Source organism: Pristiophorus japonicus, chromosome 2 (genome assembly GCF_044704955.1).
Source record: "Pristiophorus japonicus isolate sPriJap1 chromosome 2, sPriJap1.hap1, whole genome shotgun sequence".
NCBI classification, from domain to species: domain Eukaryota; kingdom Metazoa; phylum Chordata; class Chondrichthyes; family Pristiophoridae; genus Pristiophorus; species Pristiophorus japonicus.
In genome coordinates, this window is record NC_091978.1 from 120,033,993 (window position 1) to 120,045,331 (window position 11,339).

At 50.8% G+C, this 11,339-nt stretch overlaps 2 pseudogenes; both read left to right on the forward strand.

Moving 5' to 3' along the window:
* The first annotated feature begins 10,591 nt into the window (after positions 1 to 10,591).
* LOC139252499 (U2 spliceosomal RNA) lies at positions 10,592 to 10,817 on the forward strand (annotated as a pseudogene).
* Positions 10,818 to 10,938: 121 nt separating this feature from the next.
* On the forward strand, positions 10,939 to 11,114 carry LOC139251387 (U2 spliceosomal RNA; annotated as a pseudogene).
* The last annotated feature ends 225 nt before the right edge of the window (positions 11,115 to 11,339 follow it).

Sequence of the window (11,339 nt, forward strand, 5' to 3'; positions counted from 1 at the left end):
GAGTTCCAGAGCTTAGGGCCTAGGCAGCTGAAGGCACAGCCACCAATATCTCGGAGGTGGGGCGGGGGTGGGGGGGCGGTTGTTGGGGCTGGAGAAGATTACAGAGAGAGGGAGGGATGAGGCCATGGAGGGATTTGAAAACAAGAAGGGATTTAAAAATAATTTTTAAATCGAGGCATTGCTTAACTGTGAGCCAATGTAGGTCAGCAAGGACAGGAGTGATGGGTTAGGACACGTAATTACTCTGTGGTTACTGATAAAACTATTCTGCCATCCTGCATTTTATGGTGCAATCTCAGCATACTTTGGATTTGAATACCCTTCTATTCCACAAATTAGAAAGGTATTGAGGACAGAGGACTAGGAATAGGCCATTCAGCCCATTGAGCCTGTTTCACCATTCAATTAGATCATGACTGATCTGTACCTCAATTCCATTTACCCGCCTTTGATGCATTTCCCTCAATACCCTTACCCAACAAAAATCTATTGATCACAGTCTTCAAAATTTCAATTGACCCTGCATCCACAGTCTTTTTGGAGATTTCCACTATCATTTGTGCTTCCTGCTTTCACTCCTAAATGGTCTAGCTCTCATTTTAAGATTACGCCCTCTTATTCTGGATTCCCAATCAGAGGAAATAGTTTCTCTGTATCTAGCATTTTGCATCCCTTCACCATTGTAAACACCTCAAATAGAATACCTGTCATCATTCTAAATTCAATGGAATATCACCCAAGTTTATGAAAATTGTCCTCATAATTTAACCCTTTAAGACCTGGTATCATTCTGGTGAATCTGCACTACCACCTCCAAGGCCAATACATCCTTTCTGAGGTGTGGTACCTAAAACTGAACAGTTCTCCAGATGGGATCTGACTAAGGCTCTGTACAACTGAAGCATAACTTCCTCCCCTTTGTATTCCAATCCTCTTGAGATAAAGGCCAATATTCCATTAACACTTTTGATTTGTTTTTGTATCTGTGCACTAGCTTTTAGTGAATTATGTACCTGGACAACTAAATGTCCTTGCTCCTCCACAACTCCTAGTCTCTCACCATTGAGAAAATATTCAGATTTGTCTTTCATCGATCCAATGGGGATGACCTCACATTAAATTCCATCTGCCATTGTTTTGCTCACTCAGTCAATCTACGTCCCTTTGTAACTTCCTGCTCCCATCCATACAACTTACTGTGCCTCCAAATTAAATGTAATCTGAAAACTTGGATATACAACTCTCCATTCCTTCACCCAAGTCATTAATATATATATGGTAAGAAACTAAGGACCTAATATCAATCTTTGGGGAATGCCACTTGCCACTTGACAACAGACTACATTCACTTTGGGGCCGAAATTCAGGGCCGCCACAAAACTGGTACATCTCTCGACTTTTTCGAGCCATCACCGCTGCAATTTTTGCGGCTGGCCCCCGATCCAGATTCAGCCAAAAAAAATGGCGACCTGCGCTAAGGAGCGGCGTTAAATCTATGGAATTCGCTGCCTCACAGAGCTGTGGAAGCCGGGACATTGAATAAATTTAAGACAGAGATAGACAGTTTCTTCACCGATAAGGGATTAAGGGGTTATGGGGAGTGGGCAGGGAAGTGGACCCGAGTTCATGATCAGATCAGCCATGATCGTATTGAATGACGGAGCAGGCTCGAGGGGCCGTGTGGCTTGCTCCTGCCCCTTTTTCTTATGTTCTATGTTCTTATGATTGAAGTGGGATCACCACAGAGAAATTCAGCACTGTGCTAATGTGTAGATAATTGGCCAGCTATTCCCTGGCTTTCTTAAAGGCCAGGGTTTGAAGCTAGGCCCTGAGGAGGGAAGGAGTTGGGTTGCAGGATGGTGCTCGTGGACCAAGGACGGCAAGTCGATTTACTAACACAGAGCTGGAGACCCTCATGCAGGCTGTTGAGGGCAGGAGGAGACTGATTTATCCGGATGTGGGGAGTGTTGTGTATCTGTAAAGCATGCACTCCTATGTTCCGCCACCAGGGAGTGCATCCCCTGAAGTCCCAAGGGATCCCAGCATCCCTTGGGAGCACTGTACATAAGCTGGCCCTTAAGGCTGTTCCTCACTCTGGAGTGTCTTAATAAAGACTGAGGTCACTGTTACTTTAACCTCCCTGTGTGCAGTCTCATCTGTGTTAGAAAAACAGTAACTGGTGAGGAGTATACGAATCCAATGCAAAGATGCAGCAAACTGTGGGCATCCTGGAGAAGTTTTTGGAGGGTGAGGACTGGGAAGCCTATGTCGAACGACGAGACCAGTACTTTGTAGCCAATGAGCTGGACGGAGAGTGGTCCTCCTCACGGTCTGCGGGCCACCGACCTACAGCCTCATGAAGAACATTCTGGCTCCAGTGAAACCCACAGATAAGTTGTATGAGGAGCTGTGTACACTGGTTCAGGAGCATCTTAACCCGAGGGAGAGCGTGCTGATGGTGAGGTATCGGTTCTACACGTGCCAGCGATCTGAAGGTCAGGAAGTGGCGAGCTACGTCGCCGAGCTAAGGCGACTTGCAGGACAATGTGAGTTTGATGGCTACCTGGAGCAAATGCTCAGCAACTTGTTTGTACTGGGCATTGGTCACGAGACCATCCAACAAAAACTTGTGTCTGTAGAGACTCTCAGTAAGGCCACTGCGATAGCACAGGCGTTTATGTCCATCAGTGATAACACCAAACAAATCTCTCAGCACACAAGTGCTAGCAATGTTCATAAATTAACTGGAACTGTGTTTGCGAGCAGAAATGTACAGGGCAGAAACCACGAGTCTGCAACTGCCAGCAGGCCTCAGGTGACCCAGATGACAGAATCCACAACAAAGGATGAATGCAAGGCGATTCACACCTTGTTGGCATTGTGAAGGCTTCTATTCAGCCTATTCATGCCACTGCAAAGGGTATGTTTGCAAGAGCTGTGGAACAATGGGACACCTCCAACGAGCTTGCAGACGAGCTGCAAGCTCCGCAAAACCTGCTAACCACCACGTGGCAGAGGAAGATCAGTCCATAGTGGATCAAAGCAATTTCGAGCCTCAGAGAGAGGAGGCAGATGCTGAAGTACACGGGGTGCACACATTTTCGACGAAATGTCCATCTATAATGCTAAATGTAAAATTGAATGGCTTACCCGTAGCCATGGAACTGGACACTGGCGCTAGCCAATCCATCATGAGTAAAAAGATGTTTGAGAGACTGTGGTGCAACAAGACACTCAGACCAGCCCTGAGCCCCATCCACACGAAACTGAGAACGTACACCAAGAGCTTATCACAGTCCTGGGCAGCGCCATGGTCAAGGTCACCTACGAGGGCACGGTGCACGAACTGCCACTCTGGATTGTCGCAGGCGATGGCCCCACACTGCTTGGAAGGAGCTGGGCAAAGTCCGCTGGAACTGGGATGACATCCGAGCACTATCACATGTCGATGAGGCCTCATGTACCCACGTTCAATAAATTTCCTTCCCTTTTTAAGCCAGGCATTGGAAACTTTTTCGGGGCAAAGGTGCGGATCCACTTGGTCCCAGAGGCATGACCCATTCACCACAAGGTGCAAGCGGTATCTCACATGATGAGGGAGAGAGTGGAAATTGAGCTGGACAGGCTGCAACACAAGGGCATCATCTTCCCAGTGGAATTCAGCGAGTGGACCAGCCCGATTGTTCCAGTACGCAAAAGTGATGGGACCGTCAGGATTTGCGGCGATTTTAAAGTAACTATTAATCGTTTCTCGCTACAGGAGCAATACCTGCTACCTAAGGCAGATGTCCTATTTGCGACGCTGGCAGGAGGCAAAACATTCACCAAGCTCGACCTGACTTCGGCCTACATGACGCAGGGGCTGGAAGAGGCTTTGAAGGGCCTCACCTGCATCAACACGCACAAGGGACTGTTCAATTTCAACAAATGCCCATTTGGAATTCGGTCGGCTGCAGCGATCTTCCAGAGAAACATGGAGAGCCTACTCATGTCGGTACCACGCACGGTGGTTTTTCAGGATGACATATTGGTCACGGGTCGGGACACCGTCGAGCACCTACAAAGCCTGGAGGAGGTCCTCAAGTAATTGGATCGCGTAGGGCTGCGGCTGAAGAGGTCGAAATGTGTCTTCGTGGCAACAGAAGTGGTGTTTTTGGGGAGAAAGATCACGGCGGACGGCATTCGGCCCACAGACGCCAAGACAGAGGCTATCAGGAATGCGCCCAGGCCACAGAACATCACGGAGCTGTGGTCGTTCCTGGGACTCTTCAACTATTTTGGTAACTTCCTACCGGGGTTAAGCACCCTCTTAGAGGCCCTACATGTGTTATTGCGTAAAGGTGAGAACTGGGTATGGGGAAAAAAACAAGTAATTGCTTTTGAGAAAGCCAGAAACATTTTATGCTCCAACAAGCTGCTTGTATTGTATAACCCGTGTAAAAGACTTGTGCTAGCATGTGATGGGTTGTCGTACAGAGTCGGGTGTGTATTACAACAAGCTAACATTGCAGGGAAGTTGCAACCTGTCGCCTATGCCTCCAGGAGCTTGTCTAAGGCCGAGAGGGCCTACAGCATGATTGAGAAAGAGGCATTAGCGTGTGTGTTCGGGGTAAAGAAAATGCATCAGTACCTGTTTGGCCTCAAATTTGATCACAAGCCCCTCATATCCCTGTTCACTGAAAACAAGGGGATAAATACTAATGCCTCAGCCCGCATACAAAGGTGGGCACTCGCACTAGCAGCGTATAACTATACCATCCGCCACAGGCCAGACACTGAGAACTGTGCGGATGCTCTCAGTCGGCTACCATTGCCCACCATGGGGATGGAAATGGCGCAGCCTGCAAACTTGTTGATGGTGGCGCAGCCCGCAGACTTGGTCATGGAAGCGTTTGAAAATGATAAATCACCTGTCACGGCCCGCCAGATTAAGACTTGGACCAGCCAAGATCCTCTGCTGTCCCTAGTAAAAAAACTGTGTACTGCATGGGAGCTGGGCCAGCATCCCTGTTGAAATGCAAGAGCTAATCAAGCCATTCCAGCAGCGAAAGGACGAGCTGTCCATTCAGGCAGACTGCCTGTTGTGGGGTAACCATGTAGTGCTACCAAAAAAGGGCAGGGAGACATTCATCTCGGATCGCCACAGCACACACCCAGGTATAGTAATGATGAAAGCGATAGCCAGATCCCACGTGTGGTGGCCCGGTATCGACTCTGACTTCGAGCCCTGTGTACGGCAATGCAGCATGTGCACTCAGTTAAGCAACCCGCCCAGAGAGGCACCACTAAGTTTGAGGTCCTGGCCCTCCAAACCATAGTCAAGGATCCATGTCGACTATGTGGGCCCGTTTCTCGGTAAAATGTTCCTGGTAGTGGTGGATGCTTTTTCAAAATGGATTGAATATGAAATAATGTCGGGAAGCACCGCCACCGCCACCATTGAAAGCCTGAGGGCCATGTTTGCCACCCACGGCCTGCCTGACATACTGGTCAGTGACAACGGGCCATGTTTCACCAGTGCCGAATTTAAAGAATTCATGACCCACAATGGGATCAAACATGTCATCTCAGCCCCATTTAAACCAGCCTCCAATGGGCAGGCAGAACGGGCAGTACAAACAATCAAACAGAGCCTTAAACGAGTCACAGAAGGCTCACTCCAAACCCGCCTGTCCCGAGTACTGCTCAGCTACCGCACGAGACCCCACTTGCTCACAGGGGTGCCCCCGGCTGAGCTACTCATGAAAAGGACACTTAAAACCAGACTTTCGCTGGTTCACCCCAACCTGCATGATGAGGTAGAGAGCAGGTGGCAGCAACAAAATGTAAACGATGGTCGCGCCACTGTGTCACGGGAAATTGATCTGAATGACCCTATGTATATGCTAAACTACGGACATGGTCCCAAGTGGATCGCGGGCACGGTGATAGTTAAGGAAGGGAGTAGGGTGTTTGTAGTCAAACTAGACAATGGACAAATTTGCAGTAAGCACCTGGACCAAACGAGGCTGCGGTTCACAGACTGCCCTGAACAACCCACAGCAGACACCACCTTTTTCGAGCCCACAACACACATCCAAAGGATCAACGACACCACACCGGACCAGGAAATCGCATCCATCACGCCCAACAGCCCAGCAAGGCCAAGCTCACCCAGCAGCCCTGCAGGGTCAACAACACGCCAGCCCAGCGAAGGCACAGCCAACACACCAGAACAGACATTTGTACCGAGGAGGTCCACCAGGGAAAGAAAGGCTCCCGACTGCCTCACCTTGTAAATAGTTTTCACTTTGACTTTGGTGGGGAGTGATGTTGTGTATCTGTAAAGCATGCACTCCCATGTTCCACCACCAGGGAGCGCATCCCCTGAAGTCCCAAGTGATCCCAGCATCCCTTGGGAGCACTGTATATTAGCCAGCCCCTAAGGCCTGTTCCTCACTCTGGAATGTCTTGATAAAGACTGTGGTCACTGTTACTTTAACCTCGCTGTGTGCAGTCTCATCTGTGTTAGGAACACAATAGGGAGAATCATTCGTGAGGTGTTAACCAATGCATGGAGGGAGATTGCTGGGGAGGTATCAGGCACCTCCATTCATAACAGGACTGCGTGCAGTGCAGAAAACGTTTGAATGATATAATCCATCTTATGAAAGTGAGTATCTGTTCCACCAACTGCTGACCTTTCATCTAAAAGTCTCTCCTTCAACATTCTCTTATTTCCCATCCTCACTGTTTAGTCACTGAAGCAGAATTTCATTGTTGACGCCTTTATACACACGTGTGTGTTCTCGCAGTGGATGCCCTTTCATCTCACACTTACAGCTGCATGTCAGGGACAAACACTTGTGCACTCATTTCTGATGCGTCATCCCAGTGGTACTCATCAACCATTCTTTGTTTTGCAGGCCAAACTTGCTCATAATAGAAAGAAGCAAAGGAGAACTGGTGGTGGTGAGGAAGACATCCAGGTCCTCACACCTTTGGAGGAGAGGGTTGAGGCGCTCATGAGCGGACATGGTGCCTTCCCTGTGGGCCACGCTACTGCTGACGTCGATGTAGGTAAGTGAAGGCCCTGCTTTAATACTCTTTCCTTGAATGCGCCAGCGCCTATTGTACCTTTCCTTCTGGAACTCTGCTAGTTGCAGGCTCCATGCGTCAATCCCTTACCTCCCCCTCACAGCAGCCCTTCTCCCATTTATGCTTGCAGATGATATGCCCCCTGTGGCCTGCGGTACTGGCGACGCCAATGTGGGCAGCATGGATAAGTGAAGCCGTCCTTTAATGAACTCTCTACCTGAATGCACCAGCGCCTACTGTGCCTTTCCTTCTGGAAGTCTACTATTTGCAGGCTCCATCCGTCAATCCCCCACCTCCCCCTCACGGCAGCCCTTCTCCCATTTATGCTTGCAGCTGAGACACCAAGTGGCAGCACTGGCAGCACACCCAGCACAGTGGGAAGTGAGGAAAGGCCTCACAGACCAGCTGGAGGCAGTGACACAACCCCAAGACCGAGTGCGAGCACACCCAGCACAGTGGAGAGTGAGGAAAGGCCTCACAGACCAGCTGGAGGCAGTGACCGAACACCAGGACCGAGTGCGAGCACACCCAGCACAGTGGGGAGTGAGGGAAGACCTCGCAGACCAGCTAAAGGCCTGGATGTGACCCTTCACAACATCACACCAGACATGTCAAGTCACAGCAGTAACAACATTGAGGGGTCAAGCCCTGGTGACAGTGTCGAGCGCACTGCATCTTTTGGGGATGTGACTGATGAGGAAGAGGAAGAGGAGGACACTGATGGCACCATCACTGCTTCCACCCAGACGTGCCAGTTCAGATACTGGGAGTGCGCGGTCTGATATAGTTGACGTAGTACAGGGGTCTGCACTGAGTGTTGCACCGGGGCCAAGCAGGCTGCAGCATGGTGATGGGGCAAGGCAACCTCAGGTGCCATCTCTCCTGGGGGCGAGTCCACATCGGAGTTCTGCCGACGGGGACTCAGACGATGCCACTGAAGTTGCGGCTTACGAAAGAAGGGTGGAGGCCATACATTCGCAGATGTTGGGGGCACTGACAGGGGTGCCAGAGAGGCTGTCGGAAGTGGTCAGGAGTGTGGAGCAGTCTGCCTCCCGCATTGTCGACAGCTTTATGCACACCATTAAGCCCATCATTGCCAGTTTGCAGGCGATGGTGGATTCCTAGACTGACCGTGTGGATCCAGCTGTGATGCTGCAACCTGCAGGTGATGTGGCAGCTGCCATTTCAGCACAGATGCGAGGGAACGAGCGCATCGGTGCTGGATTGGAGAGGATGGCCGCGGCCCTGGAAGCTCAGAATACTCTTATGCTCTCTGGGCAATAGGCCACGGAGCATCTTACTGCTGCCATGGAGCATCAAACTGCTGCAATGGAGTGTCCAACTGCAGCCATCTCTAGTGGATTTGAGACTCTGGCTGCTCTCATGCAGTCTCAGCCGGATGCCTCCCGACACCTCACTGTTGCGTTCGCGGTTGGGTCCAACATGGGCCACGGGGGACCTTCCGGTGTCACACCACACCACCGACCTGACCTCCCTCAGCTTGGTGCTGGTGGTAATGTGCCGCCCCCGGTGAGTGACTCAGGCTCCTCGGACCAGGATCCTGATGATGTGCTCTCTCAGGATCACAACATTCCTGCCCCCAGACCTGCTACTCCGCCAATGCCTCCACGCATGACCTCATCCAAGCCAAGCCAAACCGAACCTTCCCAGGAGGGTCCTGCCCAGTCTGCACCCGGCCCTTCCAAGCTGGTCGAGGGTGTCCGAGAAGGACATCTGCAGTTTCCACACAAGAAACACAGCAGCCTGCCCAGACCCATGTTGCAGCCACAGGGGTGACACTTAGGCGTAGTAGCAGGATAGGCACACCTGTTATAAAGAGATGTGTAAGTTTCTTGAACTGTGTTTTGTTCTGTTGTCTTTTTGCATTGACTTGGGTCATGTCATAAATCTTTATTATTTGCATGTATATCTGGGCAGGTATTTTATTTGAGAGTGGGCAATTCTGTGTGAAGGCACTCATTGGGTTGGCCATGGAAAATAGGGAAACTGAAGGGTCAAGTGGGGATGAGATTATGTGAATCGAGCAGCAATGAGGCGTGTCTGCACCTCCCTTGCAGGGTTGCGATGGCGACAATGCCTCCTGGCTGTGTGGTGACTGGAATCCTCCTTCTCCTCCTGCGCCTCCTCCTCTGGTATCTCCTCCTCATCATGGTCTGGGAAGGCTGCTGTATTACTTGTGCGAAAGCTGCAGATGTCCTTCTTGGACGCCCTTGACCAGCTTTGGCCTTAGCTCGACCTCCAGCGGCTGGCCGCTCATGAGGGCCATGTTGTGCAGCACCACAAATATGGAGACCCGTTCAGGAGAGTACTGCAAGGTGGCACCAGACCGGTCCAGGCAACGGAACCTCTGTTTGAGGATCCCAATGCAGTGCTCGATGATGCATCTGGTGCCAGAATGAGCATCATTGTCGGCATGCTCTAGCGCTGTCCTGGTGTTCCGCAGTGGATTGAGCAGCCAAGTGGACAGGGGATATCCCTTGTCGCCAAGCATCCATCCACAATCCTGATTTGGCCCAGTGAAGAGGGCAGGCACACTGGTCTGGCACAGAATGAATGAATCATGGCTGCTGCCTGGATACCTGGCATCAACTGCCAGGATCCTACACTGGTGGTCACACACCAGCTGCACATTGAGGGAGTGGAATCCCTTCCTATTGAAAAGTTTGGGATGGTGTTGTGGCACCCTCAGGCTAATGTGTGTGCAGTCGTTGGTAACCTGCACCCTGGGGATTCCAGCAATCCGGACAAATCCGGCCTGCCGCTCCACCTGCTTCTTCCTGCTCATTGGGAATGAGATATAGTCCACTCTTCTCCTATACAGAGCATCGGTGACCTGATGGATGGCGCGATGGGCAGAGAATTGGGAGATGTTGGCGACGTCTGCAGTCGCAGACTGGAAAGACCCCATAGCATAAAAGTTCTGACCTATGGTGACCTTGGTCTCAACGGTCACAGTGGTCCTGAGCCTTGTGTGAGGCTTGTCTTGGCGCAGGACATTGCACAGCTCCCTCAGTATGTCCTTTCTAAATCTGAGCCTTCGCAAGCATTGCTCATCACTGAGCTCCAGGAAGGAGAATTGACATCTGTAGACCCTTTGACGGTAGGGCCTCCTTCCCCCAGGTCTGTGTTGGCCACCTCCCATGGCAGCTGGCCGATCACCTTCTCCCTGTTCCTCCTCATGTTCAAGTGCCTCTGCAGGCTGTTGCTGGCAAGGCTCCTGGCCCAATATGTGATGCGGGGGGGTCAGCGTACCTGACCCTCCTCCTCACACCATCTCCCTCCTGGCCACCCTCTTTACGTGGAGGTCTGCGGCCATCTGCAGGCCCTTCTCTCTGTTGGGCAGCCTTGCCTGCTGCCTCTGTGCCCGTTGTTGACAGCGCTGCCTTCTCCTGCGTGCCGCCCTATATCTGAAAAGGTGTACAACGCGTCCCCCTGCCAACACCGAGCCCATTCTGTGTGAAGGCTGCACCCTCACAAGCAAGCCTCTGTGGAGCAATCTCGGCCTTTTGGCTAAGATCATGCATAACTGACCTGACCAGCCACCATGACCTCCGGGTGGTTCTCCCTGGATCAGGAAGGTATATGCTTGCTTTTTTGGAAACAGGAGGTGGGTGGGGTGGCTTGACCCATCCACCTCCACGGAGGTGAGTGGGGGGCACACACCCACCTCCATGGCACGAACCTGGTATTGCAGTACTTCCAGGAACGGTGCAGTGGCTCTAGGCCTTTTGGCTAAGAGCATTGGCGCAGAGTGATCCTTGGCGTGTGCAAGGTGACCTCTGGCGTTTGTGATTTGACAAAGAATTGGAACGATTGGCTACGAATAAAAAAAAAAAAAAAAAATCTCGGCCTTTTGGCTATGATCAAGTGTAGTATCTGTTCTTATCAGTTTAATATCCCCTATGGGGACATGATATTGAATTGATTTTTGGACAGGGAGCTGGATTAGGGGCATGCTCCGTCCACTCCATGCACCGACCTGGTATTGCAATATTTCCAGGAACGGTGCAACTTCGCCTCTCGGCCTTTTGGCCTAAGATCAAACACATTGGCGCAAAGTGATCTTTGGCGTTAGAGTTGATCTGGAACGAAATTGGATAAAAAAAAAAATTTTATAGAATGAGGCCTACAGGCCTCCACTAAAAAGTCTTCAAAACTCTCCAAAACTTATGAACAGTACTTGCAGCTTTAACAAAAGCATAAAATACAATAGCAAAGGTTATGGCCAAAAATACCCAATA